Here is a 21681-nt window from a genome sequence, read left to right as displayed (position 1 = left end):
CACCTTTGAGGTCAAGCTTCCCCAATGCAGAATGCTGAACAACTTTCTTTAGAGTACTCCTCACGAGGCGTTCTACCAGACCAATGGCCAGGGGTCAAAGGGGAGTGCTTTTTTTGATTCTTTATCTTGAGGTGATTTAGAACGTTTTTGAATTCTTGACTATTAAAAGGTGGGTCATCAAATTTTAAGTTTGCAGGTACAAGTCAGGTCGCAAAGATGCCATCTAGGTTTTGAATAACCCTGCATGTTAGAAATGGGATCTCTGGTTGGCTAATGCTTGCGCCAAAGCCAGGAAGAGACCACCACTCTAGTCAGGGCAAGTGAGGTACACGCCAAGATAACCCCTGCTCACCCCCTTGGTAGCTGGCACAAGCAGTCAGGCTTATTCCGGAGGCAATGTGTAAAGCGCTTGCGCAACACACACACACAGCAGCAAAACACTAGGCACACCACAAAAAGGAACTCCACACAAGGTTATATATAAAAACAGCCTTTGTATTACCATAAACACATTAGATCATAATCACACATATGCACTGTGCCAACTGGCACTAGGTAGTATTTACAGGGGATTATTTACACATGACAAGGCCACGTGGGCCACTGTCAGAATCAGCACTTAGTATAAATAGTAGATGTAGCACATAGAATAACTGTAGCGTAAAATAACAATTGTAGAACACCACCAGTAACCACTGGTAACAGGTAGGAACACACTACGCAATACTAATCATCCTAGGCATAGATCACGCAGGAAAACATAAACTGACTAGCATAAACTATACTAGGCATAACAACCTCCTAGTCATGAAAACACAGTTAGAGGTATAACGTAGGATGCATAAATGCATTACACATAAATCACATTAGGCAATTATCATCATGAACACAGTAAGCAACCACCTTGCGCAAGAATCCCTGAGGTTACTGACCCCAGGCCAACTGGCCTTCCATGGGGCTCAAACGCCCTTTGTCCCAAAAGTCAGGGCTGGTTGCGCAATGAGGAAATAGAAATTTTATGGTCAGGAATGTTCCCTAACGTGTACCCCACCGTCTCCATGTACGAGCTTAAAGTGCATGTAACTTCCCTCCTGTGCCAGCTATGAAGACGCAAATACATTTGCGTCCAACGTTAACATGTCCTCTTTCAGATCCACCCTGAATGGGTCGGATATTCCGTTCCTAAGTATGCCTTGCCACCGTCTTTGTATGGTACACTTTCTGTATTCCTGGCTCTGTGTGAGCTAGGCCCTGATTTCTGTCATCGAGCCTTTTTCTTTTAACAAAGTCATCTCTGCCTCCTGAAACTACAACGTGGGATGCCTCCATGAACTCTGTCCTACTCCCTGCGAGGCGAGCGGGGCCTGGCTCGGCCTGCTTGCCTGCCAAAGACAGTATTTTACCTTCACGTTATCAGCATAGCCAAGCTCAGCTTCCCGAAAACACATTCCAGTCTAGCAGGATAGATAAACAACCCCTCAGCTGCAGAGCAAAGGGCCCGGCCTTTCTGTCTCCATGCAAGTAATTCATAGCTCCCGTTACCATGGTAGGCCCATGGCCCCCTCGCTTTACACACAGACACGTAGGCACATATGCACGCATTCATAGTCAGTATAGGATAGCCTCTGCCCAAGAGACCTTTCTCTTCCAGATAATATGGTTCCCAAACATCAGATATCAGATATGATATAGGAACGAGTTGATCTGACATGCCAGACTTCTGTCTCTTTCCTCTAGTGTAAATGTCAAGTCCCCTGCACCCTCCAGCTTCACGTCAATCACACGTCATGCAGCTGCGCGCGCATCCAGACCTCAGATTTCTGCTGACATTGCAAGATTCTGCTATGTACACACCCACTTGTGACACTTTCATGTGACGTTTCTAGCACACACCTCTGTGCACGCCCTAAGTTCACGCCTTCTGATTACGTATTGCTAACACGTGTGTGTTCTTATCTTGTTTCTCTCAGCTGTTACGCCCTCTGTATTGGTTAGCATTATGTGTATTAAGTATAAAAGTTATGTATTGTCAATAAAGTACGCTCTATCCCTTCCTGAACCCCAGCGGTGTCAGGAACCCGATATCCGGTTCTGAACCATTCCTTTTTAAGGAATAAAACCCCTAAGAACTCTAACACCACGGACTCTGTCTCTTTCTTTCCGACTGAGTTATTTTATAAGTACTTACCTGCATAGAAATTAGGACGGTAATTAAATATTTACCACAGCACGCAGCCAAAAGCAACAACGCAAGAGATCATAAACCTTTCATCTCTATTTTCGGGTCTGGGACAAGCAAATGCTGCTCACCCAGGATCCTGCGTATGGTATCTCGCCTCATGCACTATCAGTTTGATGTTGTTCATATATCTGGAGGCAAGAATGTCAGGGCAGACTATCTTTCACGTTTTCCTAATGACAACAACATGGAAGTAACATTTTCTTCTGATGTTGGGGAGGAAGATTCAGATGATTGCCTGGTAGCGTCACTCGACGTACCAGAACATAGGCTCGATACTGCTGACAGTTGGATTAAAGCTCTTTCTGGAGATGAGATCTTACAACGTGTATACAGGTTTGTTAAGACAGCTTGGCCCAGAGAGTGTGCTCATCCCCAATGCACACAGCCTTTCTGGAAAGTGGAATCTGAGATTTCATTGGAAGACAGTGTTATAGTATGTGGAGATAAACTTATTGCACCACATAGTCTCAGGAAGGACATTATTATCAAGGCCCATGAGGGTCACTTAGGATCCACACTCACTAAGGGACGAGTCCGCAAATTCTTTTGGTGGCCCACGATGGACAGCGATATTAATGATCTCTTTGATTCATGTTCCATCTGCAGTTCTTCAGATAAAAGTTTAAGTTTCTTGTCCACCTCTCCTTCCCATTGAATAATCTACCGGACCTTGGTCCAAAGTTGGTGTTGACGTCATGGGACCATTGGATATTTTACCAGGTGGATGTCATTTTGTTTTTGTGTTAATTGCTTATGTCTCAAAATGGCATGAAGTGAAATTGTTTTTGTTAGAAATGCTCCCCTGAGATAAATAAAGGAAAGGTGACAGAAACGAATTAAAATGTAGATGGGCCAGTTTCTTGGCAAATATAGAAACGGACTAAAAACTAGATGGGCTACACGCTATGGCGACAGGCAAGGAAACAGGTGGGAGATACGAAGTCTGTCCCCTCACAAAGAGTAGAAGAACACGGAGGGAACAGAGAAAACAGTAATACAGTTAAAAGGGTCATTTTAAAGAGAAGTGACTTCCCCTGTGGAAATAGAATATGAGCTAATTTTTGTTAGAAATGCTCCCCTGAGATAAATAAAGGAAAGGTGACAGAAACGAATTAAAATGTAGATAGGCCAGATTCTTGGCTAATATAGAAACGAACTAAAAAGTAGATGGGCTAGATTCTTGGCTAACATCTAAAATAACTTTAAATAAACCTCTCTTACCTACAGAACATATCCACTTTGCGGGTCAAGAAATCGACATTGACATATGCCCGTTCAGAAGAGCGTTTTAAATACATGGAGGTAAGACAGATAGGAACTGAAATGTAGAGGTAAAATAGTTAGTCTCAACAAGACAATGGTTAACTATGACCCCCTTACTTATACAGATATTCGGCCATTGTTGAATTGACAACAACCCCAAAAAGAGAGGAAAATTTCAGTCTACTTGTATATACAACAAGAGAAAGATCCTTCCACCTCGAGAAAGTCCATTTCCCTAAAGGTAAATACAGGAAACCTCTACAGCTGGGAGGGAAACTAATGTAAGATCTTAGAACAAACTAATGATATCAAATTAAACTGTTATTCCATAGGCACAATACAAAACTCTAAGAGGTCAGATATAAGAGGCACCTTGATGACTGTGTCCCCAGGGAACCTTCCAAGACTTAAAGGGTAAGGGGGACTCTGAAAATGTTAGTAATGATAGATAACAGAAGGATGAATGTTGTGGTGAATGAGCAAATGAGCCTAAACCCCTACCTGTGTCCACACTAAAAAGAAACGGAGGGCATGGTGACATACGACAACAGTGACCTAAGTCCTTAAGGGACAATGAGAAGAGTCTAACCGTGACCTTAGCCTACAATGATAATGAAGAAATGAGAATGAAAATACGTTGTTGTTTTTTATCAACTAAGTATTTCTATAAATAAAAATGAAATGGTGAAATCATGAATAGGCCAATAGAATTGAAATTAAGGAAAAGTTCGAAAGACTGTACTGGAAAACACGCATGCTTTGCTAAAGTGGAGTTAATGAGTTTGTGGGAAAGGAATGAGATGTTGTATATCAAAATAGGATAACACGCCCCCAGAATAGTGATACTGTTTTTTTTTCTCTATGTATCCACACAGAAATTCATTAATATAAGTGTAGAAGCCGGTGACCCCAAAGAGACGGCATGTTCTGATGAAGGTGTTACAAGACCAAGTACAATAACACCGAAACGCGTCGACGCATTTTCTGTGGCTAGAATCCACACAAAGTCAAGGAGGTAGCAGATATCCATAAATTATAGATACTGTCTACTGTACCACCAGAATTACATGAAAGGACTAGTGGATCTATATGAGTAGTGGCAAAAAATATCAAGGCCACAACAAGGGGTTTGTGAAAAGGATCCAATTGTTGTTTTGTGTGGAATTACGTTGGTTAACTTCTCCTTTGTCTTTTAATTCTGATAACTGTGATACTATGTTTTTTATGTACAATTAATTGTTTTTAATTGTCTTGTGATACATTTTACTGTACTTGTCCAAAGGGATGCACTTTGGATTTTTAATTTACATTTCTGTGATAAGAGATCTTATTTTTACAAAACATTAAAGAGACTGTGAACGTTTACTTCTAGTGTGGAACTATTTATCTAATGTTTTAATTTTACCATAAACTTTCCCGTTAACACCCCTAGTAGGAATGTCTGTATGATTGGCTAGAACCCATGCATTAAACTAAACACATCGATCTCAGTGTACACCCAGGGATTCCCTTTTTGACTACATTGTCATTGTACCCTGTTCCCTGTGGATAGTGGGGTACTCTCTCTTGTGTTTACATGAAGTGAAATTGGTCAAAGAGGCTTCAACCAGCTACATCATTCTTTTTCTTAAAGATGTTTTTCTAAGGGAGGGTCTCAAGACACCATGGTGACTGATAATGGGACCCAATTTACGAGTACAGAATTTGAATCCTTTTTTAAATTATGTAACATTCAACATGTCCAAAGCTCACTTTATCACCCTTAATCCAATGGGCTTCTCGAGCGAATGAATAGGGTTGTGGGGGATTGTATTAAGTGACTAAGGGCCAGATGTAGGTAGCCAAATACCGGTCGGTAACAGACGAAATTCTGTATTTTCGGCCGTTACCGACCGGTATTTGGAAAATGAGATGTAGGTGGCCATTTTCCTGATTCGGTAATTTACCGAATCGTTTTTTTAAGAAATCGGTAAATTACCGATTTCTTGAAATACCGAATCAGTAAATTACCAAATTTGCTATGTAGGGAGCACTCAAATGAGTGCTTTTCCCCTTTTAGGATTCGTTATTTACCACCAACTACAAGTTGGTGGTAAATAATGAAAACTTTGGAAAAAGCATTTTTTTTGCTTTTCCAACAGTGCCATGTTGCAGATATACATGCCCTTAGGGCATGTATGTCTGCAACATGTGCACCCATACACAATTGAGGGGTGCAACAGGGTGTCAAAGTGACACCATGCCACCCTTCAATGCTTCGCCATTTTACCGAATCGGTAAATACCGTTTCGGTAATTGGCATTCATTCCTATGGGCCTCCAGGCCCATAGGAATGAATGGTAATTACTGAATCGGTATTTACCGAATCTTACCGATTCGGTAATTTTTTCAGTAATATTACCTACATCCCATTTGCCTGTTCTTAAATACCGAATCGGTATGATTCGGTATTTAGGAATCAGTAATCTGGGATTACCTACATCTGGCCCCATTTCTTCTAACTGCGATATTGTCAACTCTCTTAACAGCAGGTTGTGGTTCTACTGAACCAACCCTCACTCTACAACTAAAGTTTCCCCTTTTGATTTGGTAGAAATTCTGTACAAGTTGAAGGGGGAAAATGATGGAATGTTGTAAAAGTTAAGAATGTCCATACACATTCTGCTTTTACTTCTCATGATCCAGAGATCAGTGCATCTTCAGATTAATCCCTCAGAAGGAGTTCAAGATCTAGGATGATTTCTAAGCGATACCACATATAAAATGTTTATTTTCCATGCTTTGTATTTTCTCATTTATATATTGTGAATTGTTCTAGACTGATTGTACTCTCTTTGAACATTATTAGCATGTTTGAACATTATTAGCATGTTTTCTTTTAGCGTTTAGGTTAACTTTGTTTTTCTTACTTCTCTTTTGTTTTTGTTTTTTCTTTAGTTTAATGAGGCAGGAAGATATGTTATATTCTCTGTATTTACATTTGCATCTGTGTTTAGTTCTACTATCGTTTCCATGCTTCATTCCATAGAGTGTTGCCTGGTTGTACTTGTTGCCGGGCGATAGTTTGAAGGTTAATCTGGAGAGAGTCGTTAGAGTTGGATATACCTGCCTGCGCTCTATGGTCTGCTGTGTAGCTTCTCCACAATAAACTTGAAGTTAACTCTACTGAGTCTGTGAGTCAAATACTACACTTACTTTCCTTGTTTGACTTTTCTCCACCTATGTGTAATAATGAAGGAAATTGACTTACAATTTCACGATTAGCATTCATATTGTGGTTCACCCATATACACTTGGCTCTTCAAAGGGTATCCTTCAGGATCACAACGGTGTTCTTCTTGTTCTATCTGGTGGTGGTGACTTAACAACTGCATTTCTTATCCCTATGTCATTGAAACAATTGTGTAAGATACTTTCTATAACCTCTTGCAGCCTTGAAAAAGTCTCTGACAAAACACGTGACGGCTGCCTGTCTGTAATTGATTTTACGTCTCAGACGCAAGAAAGGTGAATAATTGTGAGAACAATAAATCACAACAAACATCTCTGATCTTGCAGTACTTCTTTACGGGCCACAAGGCATGGCCATTGGACTTCGCTGAGTGCTTCAGTATTCCTCTGCTCATTTGGAAGTGAGGTGCTGGCAGGATAGGCCTCTTTGCCTTAACGAGGGGGAGCAGCTGTCACTTATCACAGTTGCACATCACAAAGGCTCTGCATGAGCACTCTCGCGAAGGAGTTATCACTGGTCTTTTGTGACTCCAGACAAGCTGGACCCAGGGCAAGGAGGAAGCGGATGCCTGACACGTCATGACGGTGGAAACCTCTAGAAACTCCTACTAGTGGGCACCAGGTATAAATATTGGACTCAAGACCGCAAAAGAATAAATGAGGTCCCAGTGCCACCTACTGTCCCTTTTAATACTTCATGCCAGTAAAAACAACTCTCAAAAAAGTCCCACAAAATTATAGTGTCAGAGACAATTTAAATCGACACCTAGTGAGCCCTCCTAACATATCTCACCATTAAAATGAACTCTCAACCAAGTTCCTCAATGCTAAAGTGCAAGATGTTATCTTGCGAGTATACTGTGTCTTTATATCTACACGGTTATTCTAAGCATACATGGTGATTGTTTTGCCCAACTTATTTCAATATTATCTCATGCATATACTGTTATCTCAAGTTGATGCTGCTTCCTATCCTACCATGTGCCTATAGCAGTGACCCATCCTTTGTGATGTCTACTAGTCTATGCTGATATTGATATACTACCTATGATGTGGGTGTATAACTTGTATATATGCCCTCGAATATAAAGGACGCTTCTGCAGACTGACCAATAAACTCCATCACAACCACCAGCTCCTACATACCGTGGCCACTAAGAACCCAGTGACATCAACAGTACCACCGGCGCTTTTCGGCATTCAAGGCCCCCTCTTCCTCAAAGGGATCCTACCAGATCGCCTTGGTGACCTTTTTCGCACGCCTCTGACACTCGCATCCCACTCTTCCAAAGAAGTGCCCACCAACCGTCCATTGAAAGGGCCCAATGTTACAATCAGGCGGCCATCTCAGCTTTTGGAGGCTGCCTCTTGACCACTATGCACACCTCCGAATGCTTCTCCTGAAGTCTAACTTTGGTTATCCCCAGAAACAACTTCTGAGTATCACTTCAACTACGGGAGCGTGGAAAGATACGCCCCCAACTCATTTCTGCAAAACCTCTCCAAACATGCTGCTAAAATGTACAAACACAAAATGCTTAAAGAACACCCAGAGACACTAATAACAGACATCTTCTACAATCCAACACAAGGACGTCTTAAAATGGACTTCATCTTCTACACTACGAAACCCGCCAAAAGGAGAGAAAACGTCATTCAACACCTTCATGTAACTAATGCCACCAATGTCCCTTATGGATCTAAACAAACTATATCCCTATCCCAGAACTTTAGCAGAGATCGGTGCATAACTATATACAGAAAAAGGAACATCCTAATCCAAGCCACTGCACAACATTATCTATTTTACACTTTCTGGCTCTCTGCGCTCCCACCACCACTCCTCCACCCTCTCCCATGCACGCCCTCATCAACTAGCTGAACCTTTTACTCCCAAACCCCCTCGCACTGCCCCCATCTCTACCTCCCCTACAGCATCTATTATCCCCTGATGCACTGAAGCTTCTGTTTCGATACCAAAATTACTTGCCCCTTCTGCATTGCACACCTCCACTGCCCAGCTTGACTTATCTATCGCACCGGAATCATCTCAGTCCTCGAACCACAGCAGGCTGGATTCTACATTAGCCCAGGAGCGGTCTGTGCAGGTAAGAGCGGTCAGGGGCCGGGGGAATGCGACAGACGACGACAAGGGAAAATTAAATAAATCATTTCCCCCTCGTTGTCGTCTATTGAATCAACCCCACCCGGCCCCACCGCTCTTACCTGCACGGGCCACCCCTGCATTACCTCCGCGCCAAACTCTGCTGAGCTCCATCGTACTCCACTTCCTACCACTGACCCAACCACCACTCAACTGATCCCTACAACAGCCTAGCCTGACCTCACAATCAACACTATTCTGGGTGAAATTCGTCACTACGTAAGAACACAAATATTACGTACTTCACGCATCTTCAGCGAACACTGATCCTGCCAAAAACATACACTCTGATCCCCTATCCTTTACACCTAGACAAACTATCCCCTATATCCATCACCAACTCAATCATAGATGCTCCACGACTTAAATCACGCAACGGAAAGCTGAAATGCTGAGCAACACGTATGACAGTGCCCCGAGCAAGCCTTGCCACTGCAAGATCCCGGTCATCCTTGGCACGAGTAGAACCCTGAACACCACTCACCCTAGCAGGCGGCCTACCTAAATAACAACCATCCAACCCTGTAAGCCTGGTCCAAGATCACTACCTATGCGTTGCTGCATGCTACTAAACTGTCAGTCAGCAGTCAAGCATGCCACTCAAATAGCTGAAACCATCCTAGGACACAAAATTGACTTCTGCTTTCCAACTGAAACCCGGCTGAACGACCATTCATCCTCTTTTATCAATTTCCTCCCACAGGGCTTCTCAATCATCCGTACGACTGCTAGGATCGTAATGGTGGTGGATTAACCATTATACACAAAAAAACTATCTATGCTTAACTTCATTCCTCAACACCAAATACCCTACCTTTGAATATGTAGGAGTTCAACTCTCGTCCAAAGGCCCCAACTCTATCAAAATTCATGTCATCTATCACCCTCCAAGTGAAAAATTACAAATCTTTGGAGGACTAAACAAACCTATTAACGCAAAACTACCTTAAAGTCAGCGCAGACGTTCTACTAGGAGACCTGAACCTGCACTTGAACAATGCCGATGATCCAACAGTACACGCCCTATCCACCCTCCTGGAAGGAAACGATCTCACCTAACACTGCAATAAACAAACTCATACCAAGGACTCTACCCATGATACAATCATCTCTAAGCAGAATACCTCATTCCTCCATTCTATCCTACCCACAGACTGGACCCCCTAATTCTTTTCAATCTCAATGACATCCAACCAAAGGCCCACCCCCAATGTTGCCGAGACATGAACTGGACGGAGAACATACATGGAATCTCCCAGGCAGAGTTAGAAACGTTAGTCAGTTCCCAAATTCCAAGGTGATTATCTCACCACCCACTACAACAGAAAAATGGGAGAACAACTTGACATAGACGATCCTTCGAAACTCAAGAAATCAAGAAGTATCCCTTCCAGATCTTGGTTTAACAAAGACCTTAACAAAGAGGCAACAACTCCGGTTGGCTGAAAGAAACTGGAGACAACAACTCTTGTTAACACATCTTGCGATACCGCGAGCTAAACACATAAAATACAAAAAAAAATATCTTCAGAGAAGAATCCCCCTTCTTCTGAGCCCAACTTGACCCTTCTAGGAACCTAAAGACCTTCTCAATATAATTAAACAGCAAACCTCCTGTTTCCATCAACACTCAATAAATGACTCTACCATGCGCTGTGAAGAGTTTGCAACATTCTTCTCTGAAAAAATATCTAACATTTAAATCTCTCTTGACTCACGCATCTCTCCGTCCTACACCAAAGATGTCCCCCCTAACAAAGAGGGTCTACCCAAGGCCCTACCTCCAACTAATGGTCGTCTCGCCAAACTCACCCTATGCCAGTTGGACTGAATTTGACTATGTACTTTAAGAAGAAGTGCTCAAATTACTCGCTTGCATGAAACCAACATCGCACATTTCCGCTCCCCTCCCTCCTGAGCGTGTCAAGAATCTCAGTCACATCAAATCACACCTGCATGGACCAAAATCATCAACTCCTCCTTTTCGAGAAGCTCCATGCCGACCTCCCTCAAACTCGGCCAAGTCACCCCCTCATCAAACAACGCAGACGCCGAAAAGTCACCCCCTCATCAAACAACACAGACGCCGACTATAACAACCTTAACAATTACAGACCTATATTTATTCTCATTTACCTTCAGAAGCAAGTCTCATAAAAGCACAAGAGTGCCTGACGAACTTAGTAGTCCATACGCTGGTACTTTTCAGACTGGATTATTGTAACTCTTTCCTGTCTGGCCTTCCCTGAGAAGGCCTCACTGAGAGAAATGCTTCCTACAGTTATCCACTTTGTGACAAGTCACAACATTTTTTAATCACATTTCTTCTATACTTTGCATCCTACAATGGCTTCCAATTGAAGCAACAGACCAATGTAACACTGAATGCATCACCCACAAAGCCCTCCACAACTCCACATCCTCCTACGTGGTTGAAAAACTCTAAATCTCTGGATCTGAACAAGGATCGGGAATTCGCAAAGTCCTCCTGCTGGAACAAGCGACATTCAGGCAAGAACGCTTTATAAAGCTCGCCTTCTCTGCCAGCGCTACAAGGATCTGGAACTCCCTCCCACAACCACCTTGAACAACCACAAGTCTTGCCACAATTAAAAAGAACTCAAAATCCTCCTATTTGAGAGACGCTCTGAATAATAAATCTGTGATCGCTTTTCTGCATCCACTTTTCCCCTATGGGGATTTAAAGGACGCTGGACAACTTTAGTGCCTTCTGCAAGCATCGGGCCTGGAAATTAATCTGCAAAAGACCAAATATATTTCCTTCCGTACTGGCAATACAACTCGCCCAAATCCGATTTTAGATGGGCAGTTACTAGAAAAGGGCAATATCTTTGATTATTTGGGTATCACATTAACAGAGGGAATGGATTGGGGTCCCCAGATTACCTAAACTAGCTTGAAACCTTCCCAGGTAGCAGGAGGCATTCAACATTTTTACAGGAATGCTGCAAATCGAGTTGTCAGCCCTGCATTAGAGTTATATAAAGTACAGGCAAGGAGTGCCTCTTTATAGGGGGCAGAAATATGGGCCCATTGTGTCTTAAATAGGTTAAGGTGTACCGACAATAGCTTTATTAGACAACCCTTGATGCTTCCATCCAGCACCCCTTTAGTTCTTCTGCGTATGGACCTTGGTGTTTGACCCATCGTAGAGGAAGCTTCCTTACGATCATTATTGTATTGGCGGCGTCTGTGGAGCTCCTTAGAGTTAGTGAATTATAGGGAGGAGCTTTCAGAACTAATGGGGCTTCCGGGTGCTCATAAACTTGCTTGGCTCAAACACATAAAAACCATGTGTGAGGCACTCGGTAGGTCCATCCTCTGGAGCAACCCTGAAGTAAGTTCCATGATGATAACCAAGAAAGATTTGGCTAAGAGGTTTAGAGATTATAAGCTTTTGGGTCTTTACACAAGCAGATCTCTGGGCCAATTAACATCTGAATTCTTATTACTGAAGGATGTTTATTCCACAGAATTGGTATTAGATGACATACGACCATTTACAAAGAAATGGGCAAGCTCTGAAACCGAGAATTGCCTTGTATGTAATACTGCAGTAGAAACGGTCCTACATGTGCTATTCTTTTCTCAAGCATACAAACGCCATAGATCCCGTTGGTTAAAACACCTTATAATAAATTTGGGATCTGGCCATTGCCACGAGGTATTTAGGATTCTCAAATCTGATACACAATTACCGATTGTATTCTCTGTATCCCGATTTTTGTTCTCCATGTGGTGTACCGGTAATGCTATTCTCAAAAAGGGCCTCTGATAAGTTCAAACTAATGATATTGTATTTTAGTTAATCAATTTTTTAACTCCCCAGTGACCAAAATTAGATTGGTTCTCTTTGTGTCCATAGAAAGGACGGGGTTTCCTGTGATCTGTTTTTATTTGTATGTAAATTTGTTAGAACTTATATATGATCAATGCATTGTATTTGTATTTTAACTCAACGGACAATCAGGCATTGCCTTTTTTATCTGTGTTTTTATATGGAAGTTATGATGTATTTTATACATTGTAAAAGAATGCAACTACTTATTTTATTTGTATTTAAACAATTTTATGCTGTATTCTAAACAATGCTTTTATGGCTGTTCGCCGAAATAAAGTTTTTCAGGCAAGCAAGCATCCACTTCTCCAATGTATCCGGATATTAACTGTTTGAACTCTCTCCCCTGACTTGATCTGTGGGATTAGTCTATTGCTTATCTGCTCATCTAATCTGCATTTTGGTCTTTCTTCTTTAGAAAAGTGCTTCAATGCCCTTCAGCAAAGATTGTACTATATAAAACCACAAAAAGAAACACATTTGGTATAATAAAGAGAAACCAGAAAAAACATATTTTTGAAAAGTTTGTGCAGATTTGTCAAAAGATTCCAAAGTTATTAGCAAAGAAATAATTCGTTTTCAATAGAAACTCTTATAACCACAAACTATGTGTGAGGGAAGAAAGGAAGAGCAGAAGAGAGAAAGATAGAAAGAAAGAGAAAGTGAAAGAGAGAAAGAGAGAGAGAGAGAGAGAGAGAAGGAGAGAGAGAGAGAGAGACAAAATATGGTTTTAGTGAGTTTCAAAAAATGTTATAAACATAAATTAAGATGTTAAAAGTAATCCCAATAATAACTTCATTGTGACCTTTGTGTTTTTGATCCAAGACTGCCAGACAGTACTAAAGACATCTTGGGGATATTCAGAAAGCATCCCTGGAATACATTTCTCACATCTGTCCCTCCAGCTGCCCAAACCTTCCACAAACACGCTTTATGTAAAAAGGCCTTTAAAACTTGTTTTTATCTGGTCACATTTGCTGTGCATTCAAAGACAGAGGTCAAATGTCAAGCTCTCTCTTTGAGGGAGCTTGGTGTTTACCTTTCTTCCTATGACTTTCAAAATGAGAGAATTTATGTGACAATTCTGCTGAGTATCCATACAAGAGGAGAAAGTGTAAGATTTTTTTTCTAGCACACAACAAAAAAACAAGCACTGGCAAAGCCAATTGGTCTTGCCTTGCGAACCTACTGACTTTGCAAATGACTTGGGTCAATCATTTTACCCATTTATATGAAGTTCCTGAACACACTGAGGCAAATGTAATGGAGCACCCCCGGTACACAGCTTGCACTGATACTTTAGTGTTCACTCTAGAGGAAACTGAGTTAGCTATTAACGATAAAGCACCAGGTCTAGATAAAATACCAGGCGATTTGTATAAACATGAGATTAAAGTCTGTGCACCTTATATTAATCGACTTTTTAATATTCTAGTCACTGGTGTAGATTTACCTGATAGCTGGGGGGGTGCAGAGATTGTTTTAATTTTTAAAAAGGGCGATGGAAATGACCCGTCTAACTATCGCCCTATTAGTTTAACAGACATTTTACAAAAGTTATTTGCCAGGCATATTTCAACACGCCTGAATTATTGGATAGATGAGAATGCTATCCTCACCAAGTTCCAAGCTGGCTTCAGGAGCAATATAAGTACGATTGACCAAGTGTTCAGATTTTGTTGTCTTTGTTGGAAGTATGTTTTTTTACGTAAGGGGCATATTTATGTAGCATTTGTTGACCTTAGGGCAGCTTTTGATTTAGTTTTACGTGATCGTTTATGGGATTGTTTGTTTCTGCTGGGGTTGCCTGTCTGTTTGCTTCAACAGATTATAAGACTCCATGATAATAATTATGCTAGAGTGCGTTGGGGTCAAAATGGGGATCTGTCAAAACCTGTCCCAATAAAGCGAGGAGTCCGCCAAGGGGTGTGCTGGCCCCAACACTTTTTTCATTATTTGTCAACGATATCCCAGCTCACTTAGAAGAATGTAACAATGATTCACCTACGTTGAAAGGAGTAAGAGTCCCAGCACTCTTATTTGCGGACGATACTATCCTGATCTCACAGACGCCCAATGGTTTACAAACCCTCCTAAGCACATTCCAACTTTATTGTAACAAGAAAGGCCTAAAGATAAACACGAAAAAAACTAAATGTATGGCCCTAAATCCTCACAAATCATTCAAGGGGAATTTTTTCTTAAACAACCAAAAATTGGAACTTGTGTCTAATTTTACTTATCTGGGTGTTTCCCTAGATTTGAAGAACTCATGGAGACCCCAGATTGAAAAAAGTAAAACTATCCTAACCCAGAATTCCCTGCCAATTTTAAAGAAACACGGGGCAATTCTTAGTAAAGCAATATCACCAGCACTAGAAGTGTTTAAATTTAAGGCCCAGTCTACAGCACTATATGGCGCAGAAATTTGGGGCCCAAAAGCTGGAAATCTTTTTATAAAAAGTGAAAATAACTTCTATAGAAGTATTTTAAAACTACCGAAGCGAACCCCACTTTTACAGTTATTTTTAGACCTAAGCATGAAACGTACAGACCACTTAGCAATTTTACGCCCACTCTCCTACTGGGTGAGACTCTGGTGTACACTGGACCTCGGAGATTAGAGAGATAGCCTCCTAGAATTAAAGAGTCTGGACCTATACAACTCGAGCCCTTGGCTGAACCACGTCAAAATTTGGCTCTGTAGAATTGGGTTGTCTCATTTTTGGGAGGATCCTCTATCTCTGACACACAGTTGTAAGAAACTTGTGAAAACAACATTTTGGGCTTACATAGCATGTAATCTCCCAAATAGTTACACAGGTGGTTCCATTACAAGTCGTTTTTTGGCATTCAAGGACTCCCCATATTGTGAGGACCTTCTGGACGAGGTCCAACCACCCCTGGCAAAAAGCCTATACCTGAAATTTAGATATGGAATTCTCAAAACCAATGTAATGTTAACAAGATGGTCCACGACGGTGGAGCCTCCAAAAAATGAGAAGTGTATGTGCTGTCAGTCCAGTTCTAAAGAGGATGATAACCATATCCTGTTCTTTTGTGCTGCATATCTATCAGCAAGAAAAATATGGATTAAACCACGATGCAATGCCATGGGTATACGCTCCTATGTCGAAGCATACAGGATTATTAAAACAGACTCCAGACAAGTGGTTGTCATGTGTGTCAGCAGATTTCTATTATCAGCATGCTATACTCGTACAAAATTGGGTCTGGACTTATAAATGGCTAGTTCTGTGTGTATTTATTTTTATTTATATTGTTCTGGATATGGGTGTTCTGATTATCTACTGGTAGTATATTAATGAATTGCTCTTGGGATTCTAAGCTACTGGATATGTATACATTGTTTTTAAGTAAAAGTTTTATATATGCCTTCTAAATTAATTTATGGATTTTATTGTATCTCTGCAATCCCCATCCGACATTATGTAAACTATTTATTCCTCTATTGTGACATGTATTCCCTTGTTTTTATGCATCTTTTATGGCCATAATGTGCTGAAATAAAGATTATTGAATGAAATGACTTTTAGCAGGGTCCCACACCATCAGTTGAAAAAGAAATATCCTACTGCATTTTGCCGGGTTACAAGGATTGACACGTAGTTACTGAGGCCTACCCTTTGAATTTCAATCAAATGTGGTGGATATGATTAATGAAAATAGAATGGCGGGAACAGAGAGGTATTACTGTGCCATCAATAAGCTCCTTAGGTGCTGCATCTAAAAATGCTGAACATACATTTTTTTCTGAAAGGCCGGGAAAGGGGACTATTAGTCTGATAAGAAACTAGATATGGTTGCTCTCTGTTGCAGGGAATCCCAGCCCACAATCAGAGCCTGAGACGTCTCTCCCCAGTGTGAGGATGTTATTTTTGAAAAGTAGTTCGGCCACGCCGCCGTACTTTATTTGACTATTTTCCTCAAGATACCACTAGTAAAGTGCCCAATAATTTCCAAATCAGCCTACGGGCTTGCCATCTTTCACAGTATTGGGTGTAAATGCCTGAGGTGTCCTGATGGTTTTCTGCTTCAATATGGCCACCATGCAGGCAGCGTCAAGGGTGCTGGCATTGCAGGGCATGAAGGTAATTTTACAGCCCTCAAACACCTTCTTCAGAGCAGGCACCAGGTGTGGGGGGGGGTCTCCACGCACTCAGGTGTGTTATTCATTTATTAATTCAGTGTTTTATATAGCGTGAACATGACCCAACTGGGTATCAGAGTGCTTCACAATTCTATAGCATTGTACTTCTGACATTTGGTTTGATTAGTCCTTTCAACAAACCAAGTATATATATTCAATTTTAAGTGGAAAGCATTTCTACTTTACAAATAGTACATGTCCTAAACATTACTAGAGATCAACTTCCATTACAATAGTATGTGTTCTAAATATTACAACTGTTAGACGGACCGGCAGGGTCGGCCGAGGATAAGGGGAGAGGTCTCCGGGGAGAGCCGTCTCCAGCGATCGTACAGACAAGTAACTTCCCCCCCACAGACGGACACCACACAAGGTTAAAGTTCAACGAGACTTTATAGGTAATTCTTTAAGTTACGATGAAATGGTACAAGGAGGTCTGGACTCAGGGGTCCCCTCGATTCTGGTCTCTGGTTTGGGAAAAGGGGTAGCGGGACAGTCTTGTTACCAAAAGATGGATATAGCTCTCAATCCTCGAGCTCGGCGTTCTAGATGATCGGGCCGCGGCGGAGCCAGCAGGTCCCGAGATGGACGAAGGAAACGACGGTCCGCGGCGGAGCCAGCAGGTCCCGATGAAGATGATGGTTACAAACGGTCCGCGGCCACGCCAGCAGGTCCCGACGACGATGAAGGATATGAAGGTTGCGAAGGTTGCGGCAGCGCCAGCAGGCAAGACGATGGTGCACAAGACAGAGCTACGGCAGCGCCAGTAGTCCGTCTAGGATGAGTTCTTCTTTGCGTCTCTCGACTCCAAGATACAACTGCCTTCCTGCTCTGGAGCTGCCCCAGTTATAGGGCTGGTGTTCTTTGATGTCCGGACCCTCGCACTTGGAGGTCGGGAGGTCCGGGATGAGGGAGTCCAGACACCCAGCAGGGGGGTGGAGCCAGCGCCCGGGGAGGCGATGGGCGAGCGGCACTTGGCGGGGGAGAGCCATCGACACCTCTTTCTCCCATTGACTTGCCAAGTAGCCCGCTCACCTCCTGGGTGGATGGTGGTGCCGGGATGTCTGAGGCCTGGCCAGGCCCAGGGTTGAGGTCGATCGGGGGCCAGGCGGCCTCGTGGTGGAGTGTCCAAGATGGCGCCCCAGGATGGGTGCGTGGGCCGGCAGTGGATCGGACCCACGAGGTCGACATGTTCGAGGGCAGGGGTCCCTGAGGGGACGGAGGACGTGCAATGGTGGTGTGTGGTACCTGCGCGACCGGGCTCGGGCCTGGTCGGGCCGGGGGAGAGCGGCCTTTCATGTGGCCTGTCGAACATGCGTCCCCCCCAGCTGAAGGCGGGGAGAGTTACCCATCCTCTTGGGGACTCTCCTCGTCGAGGCGGAAGAACCGGGACAGGCCATCCGCGTTGGCGTGATCTGGCCCAGGCCGGTGTTCAACTGTGAAGTCCATCCCTTGTAGGGAGATGGACCAGCGTAGTAACTTCGGGTTTTCCCCCCGCATCTGCATCAGCCACTGCAGGGGTCGGTGGTCGGTCTGCACCCGAAAGTGTGTGCCAAAGAGGTAGGGCCGGAGCTTCTTGAGGGCCCATACCACAGCGAAGGCCTCTCTCTCTATGGTGCTCCAGCGTTGTTCTCGTGGTAGGAGTCGCCTGCTGATGAAGGCCACTGGTTGATCAAGGCCTTCGGTGTTCACTTGAGACAGGACTGCCCCAATGCCATGGTCGGAGGCATCCGTCTGGACGACGAACTCCCGGCTGTAGTCGGGGGCCTGGAGCACAGGGGCGGAACACATGGCGGCTTTCAATTGTTCGAATGCTGCTTGACACTCTGGGGTCCAGTTGACTTTCTTGGGTTGATTCTTTGAAGTGAGTTCTGTGAGGGGCCCCACTATAGTACCATAGTCTTTCACGAACCTTCGGTAATAGCCCGTGAGGCCCAGGAAGGCTCGTACCTCGGTCTGAGTGATGGGGGGTCGCCAGGACTGGATGGCGGCAATTTTGAGCTGCAGAGGGGCCACCAGGCCGCTTCCCACCTGGTGCCCTAGGTAGGTTACAGACCCTTGACCAATTTGACATTTGCTGGCCTTGATCGTGAGGCCAGCTCGCTGAAGGGCTTGCAGCACTGCTCGGAGGTGGTGGAGGTGCTCGGACCAATGGTGGCTGTATACAGCGATGTCGTCTAGGTAGGCGGCGCTGAACCCTTCGAGCCCCGCCAGGACCTGATTGACGAGCCGTTGAAATGTTGCTGGGGCATTCTTCATGCCGAAGGGCATGACCGTGAAATGGTAATGGCCATCGGGGGTGGAAAAGGCAGAACGTTCTTGCGCCCGGGGTGTGAGGCCGATTTGCCAGTAGCCCGCCGTCAGGTCGAAAATACTGAGGTAGCGGGCAGCTCCCATGCGGTCGATTAGTTCATCTGCCCGGGGGATGGGATGTGCGTCTGTTCTGGTGACCGCATTCAAGCCCCGGTAGTCGACGCAGAACCGGAGTTCCGGTGTGGTGCCAGGGGCGGCCGCTTTGGGGACCAGTACTACAGGACTGGCCCAGGGGCTGTCTGAGGGCTCGATGACCCCGAGCGTGAGCATTTTTGCTACCTCTTCCTGGATGCAGGCCCGTACCCGATCTGGTACGCGGTAGGCCCGGTGGCGGATAGGGGGGCTGTCCCCCGTGTCCACATCGTGCACACACCAGGAAGTGACACCTGAGGTGAGGGAGAACAGGCTGGCGAACTGTGACAGGAGGACTCGACACTCCTGGCGTTGTTCTCTGGTGAGGGCCTCCGAGAGTCGGACCCCATCCACGGAGCCGTCTTTCTCCCGAGTCCGTAGGAGGTCAGGGAGGGGCTCGGAGTCTTCTTCAGCCCCATTGTCTGTGGCCATCAGGAGGCTGAGTTCTGTACGCACAAAGTGGGGTTTCAGTCTGTTAGCGTGGAGGACCCGGAGGGGGTTCCGGGAAGATTCCATGTCGATGAGATAGGTGGCAGGACCCTTGCGCTCGACTACTTTGAAGGGCCCCGTCCACTTGTCTTGCAGGGCGCAGGGCTCGGTGGGGGACATCACCCATACCTGTTGGCCAGGTTCAAATTCAATGGATGAGGCATTCCGGTCATACCACTTTTTCATGTCCTCTTGACTGGCCTCTAGGTTGGCTTTTGCCAGCTCTCTGAACCGCCGGGTCTGGTTGCGGAGGGTTAGGAGGTACCGGAAGACATCTGGTGGGTTCTTTAGAGGGGGCATCTCCCAGCCTTCCTTGACTAGGCTGAGCGGCCCCCGCACTGGGTGTCCATATAGCAGTTCAAACGGGCTGAAGCCCAGGGACTTCTGGGGGACCTCTCGATATGCGAAGAGGAGGCACGGCAGCAGCACATCCCACTGGCGACGGAGGGGCTCTTCCAACCCCCCGATCATCCCTTTGAGCGTGCGGTTGAACCGCTCAACGAGTCCGTTTCCTTGAGGGTGATAGGGGGTCGTGAATCGGTAGGTAACCCCGCACTGTTGCCAGAGGGACTTCATATATTTAGAAATAAAGTTCGTGCCTCTGTCGCTGACGACTTCTCGGGGGAAGCCCACACGGGAGAAGATCCCCATCAGAGCCCGGCCGACTACCGGGGCTGTCACAGTTCGCAGGGGAACAGCCTCGGGGTAGCGGGTGGCGTGGTCCACTAGCACCAAGATGAATCGATGGCCTTGTTTTGTGCGCGGGTCCAGGGGCCCCACGATGTCTATCCCGACCCTCTCGAACGGGGTGGTGACCACGGGAAAAGGTTGCAGGGGGGCTTTTAGTTTGCGGCCGCTCTTTCCACTGGCTTGGCACGTGGGGCAAGATCGGCAATGCTGGTGTACATCGTTCCTCATTTTGGGCCAGAAGAAGTGGGTCACCAGGCGACTGTAGGTTTTATCTTGACCCAGGTGTCCCGCCAGGGGGACATCGTGGGCCAGGTTTAGCAGAAAGTCTCTAAAACGGAGGGGCACCACTAGTACTCGGCTGGCCCCCAGCTCTGCGATTCTTTGCTCACTGTACAGTAGATCATTGTCCCAGTAGACCCAGTGAGTTCCGGAGGTATCCCCTGCGCTTTGGGCGAGCGCTTGCTGGCGGAGTCCCTCGAGGGAGGGACAGGTCTTCTGTTCTTGGCGGAATTGTTCTTGCGTGGGCCCCCCCTCTTGAGGCCACTGGTCGAGGTTAGCGAGGTCGGAAGGTTGAGCTGGTTCTGGGGGGACGTCACGGTCGGTGGTTTCGGCTGGGGCGACCGGAGGCGGTGGCGCCGGCCATTCGGGTTCCTCTGGGCGGTGGTTGGCACGGGCGGCCATGGACCGGGTGGTGACGCACGCCCAGTCCGGGACGCCTAACATCCCCAGGTGTTCTCTTCGTTCTACGGCTGCCCACGGGGAGCTTTCCAGGTCATTCCCCAAGAGGCAGTCCACAGGGGCATCGTCTCGGACCGTTACCTTCAACATGCCGGAGACCCCTCCCCATTCGAAGGGGACGCAGGCCATCCGACACAGACTTTCTGAGTTATCGGCTGAACGTACAGGGCAGAGAATGTTCGGTAGATACTGTTCTGGGGTCACCAGGTGACAGCGGACGGCTGTTACACTGGCCCCGGTGTCACGAAGGGCTTCGGCCCGGCGTCCATTGATGCTCACCCATTGGCTGTACTTCTGGGTGTTAGCGGGTAGGGGGACCCGCGGGACCATGTCTTTCCCCCCTAAGCATGCTAGAGCCATGGCGGCTGGCTCCCATTCTTGATGCTCTT

General features: G+C 45.2%; 1 protein-coding gene across 1 annotated transcript in view; it reads right to left on the bottom strand.

Moving 5' to 3' along the window:
- LOC147736769 (uncharacterized) overlaps positions 1-21681 on the bottom strand; it is a 71447-nt gene that overhangs the window by 13478 nt on the left and 36288 nt on the right. The gene's annotated exons all lie outside the window — the stretch shown is intronic.

This window comes from Lissotriton vulgaris, chromosome 1_2 (genome assembly GCF_964263255.1).
Source record: "Lissotriton vulgaris chromosome 1_2, aLisVul1.2, whole genome shotgun sequence".
Taxonomy (NCBI): domain Eukaryota; kingdom Metazoa; phylum Chordata; class Amphibia; order Caudata; family Salamandridae; genus Lissotriton; species Lissotriton vulgaris.
Note: the sequence above shows the minus strand (reverse complement) of the source record. Positions and strands in the feature narration are given on the sequence as shown.